Source organism: Heterocephalus glaber, unplaced genomic scaffold (assembly GCF_053883595.1).
Source record: "Heterocephalus glaber isolate CG9 unplaced genomic scaffold, H.glaber_assembly_v1.0 deba00001140, whole genome shotgun sequence".
NCBI lineage: Eukaryota > Metazoa > Chordata > Mammalia > Rodentia > Bathyergidae > Heterocephalus > Heterocephalus glaber.
Genome location: NW_028258200.1, coordinates 290,406 through 292,529, shown reverse-complemented (window position 1 = coordinate 292,529; position 2,124 = coordinate 290,406). Strand labels below are relative to the sequence as shown.

The window sequence follows — 2,124 nt, the reverse complement described above, 5'->3', positions numbered from 1 at the left end:
TAAATATTAAAGTAATTATAGAAGCAAAATAGGTAATGTATCCCTTTATGATTTGCTTTTCTGGGGCCAGGGATTTAGCTCAGTGGTTCTGATGCCTGCCTTGCTAGTGCAAGGTCCCAGGTTCAATCCCTGGTACCAAAAAAAAAAAAAAAAAAAATTTGCTTTTCCCTGTTGCTCTTGTTGTTTAAAGTGATGGCTATGTGACTCTTTGATCTGTAGCTTTACTATAGATAACATCTTAACTCTGAAAAACAAAGTTGCAATGCTTGGGCAAATTTGAAATATATATGTTTTAACTGTCATGTGTTTATGGTTGTAACCGTTAACAGAAACCACTTGTGTTTAACCATTAAATGGGAACTGGAATTTTTACTTACTCAACAAAGACCACTAGGAATGAGATAATGACCAAAAAGGGTATAAAAGGGGAAGCAGAACAAACATGGGGGTGGGGGACACTAACCAGACCAGTTTCTGGCAGTCTTGCCTGCTTGCAAGTAAACTTTTATTATTTTACCCAAATTCTGTGTCTCTGTGTATTTCTTTCCAAGATTTCTGGAACAAGATTGCCATTTTTGGATTGGGTCTTTAAATTGGGGGGGGGGTTCCTGGTTTTTCTGAGTTCTTTATGTATTCTAGATATTAGTTTTTTTTTTTTTTTCCGGGACTGGGAATCAAACTCAGTACCTTGTGCTTGCCAGGCAGGCATGGTGCTACTGAGCTAAATCCCCAGTGTTGGTGGTTTCTTTTGCTGTGCAAAAGCTTTTTAATAGGATGAGATCCCAGTTGTTGATTCTATGTGACATTTCCTGTGCGATCAGGGTTTTGTTCAGGAAATTATTTGCCTCTTTGAAGCATTTTCCCACACGATAGATCTCATGAATCAGATCCTCCATGCAGATAATACCGTATTTGCCAAGAGATCGAGTGATCAATAAGTTATCTGTCGAGCCAATTTGCTTCTTACTGATTTTGCCACAGCCACACTTGTACATTAGTTCATTTACTGACTTCAGATTTGGGCACCCCCGTGCAATATATGGTTCCACAATTCTCAGTATATTAATTGAAGCCTTGTTAAGCTTAACAAAGGTACCACACAAAGCAGAAGAAGCTGCAACACCTTGCAGAACTTTGGGCTCACACCATTGATAGCCCTGATCCAGATGACAAATGCCAATTTGGGTTCTGCAGATACATAGAAGTTGGCAGCTTTTCTTGCTGTCCTAGCCATCTGAATCTCAGTTCTGTACATCTGTCTATACTCCTTATGATAGTGCCTGGCTTTTTCATAGATGAGCATCCTCCTTGCCTTTTGAAGCATCTTTTGGGCAAACTTTCTCAGGTGCTTTACCTTCGGCTCTGCAAAATGTCTTTGCTTTTTCTTAAGGGTTTCTGACACAGCAGGAACCTTCTTTTTCTTCTCTTTGACACCCTCCATGGTGCCAGCCAGAAAAGAGGCAATCTTTGATCCTTTTTTTTTTTTTTTTTGGTACCGGGGATTGAACTCGGGTCCTTACGCTTGGCGAGGCATGCAACGAAACCACTGAGGTAAATCCCCAACCCCTTTGATCCATTTTTATTTGAGTTTAGGGCATGGCAAAAGATACAGGTCTAGTTTTAATTATCAACATGTGAAAAGCCAATTTTATCAACACTATTTAAATATAAAGGTTTTTGGTTTGTTTTTTGGGGGTTTTTTTTTTGGTACTGGGGATGGAACTCAGGTCTTTGTGCTTGCGCAGCAGGCGGCGAAATCACTGAGCTAAATACCTGGCCCTAGTTTTTTTGTGTTTTTGCTTTGTTTTTTGTTTTTGTTGTTGTTGTTGGGGGGGGGGTTTCTTTTCTTTTTTTTGCTTTTTGCTTTTTGAGATAGGGTCTCCCCGTGTAGTTCAGCTTGGACTTGAGCTCACTATGTAGTTCAAGATGGTCTCAAACTTGTTTTTGTTTTGTTTTGCTTTGTTTTGGTACCAGGGATCAAACTCAGGACCTTGCACTTGCAAGGCAAGGGGCGGAACCACTGAGCTAAATCCCCTGGCCTATCAACACTATTTATTAAAGAGACTTTTTATTCCAGTGAAAGTATTTGGCTTCTTTGTCAAAGATAAGGTGGCTGGGTGTGTT

The 2,124-nt window shown here is 39.9% G+C and overlaps 1 pseudogene; it reads right to left on the bottom strand.

The window, feature by feature from the left end:
- Window positions 1-275: 275 nt before the first annotated feature.
- On the bottom strand, window positions 276-1,604 carry LOC147828339 (large ribosomal subunit protein uL30 pseudogene; annotated as a pseudogene).
- Window positions 1,605-2,124: the final 520 nt, after the last annotated feature.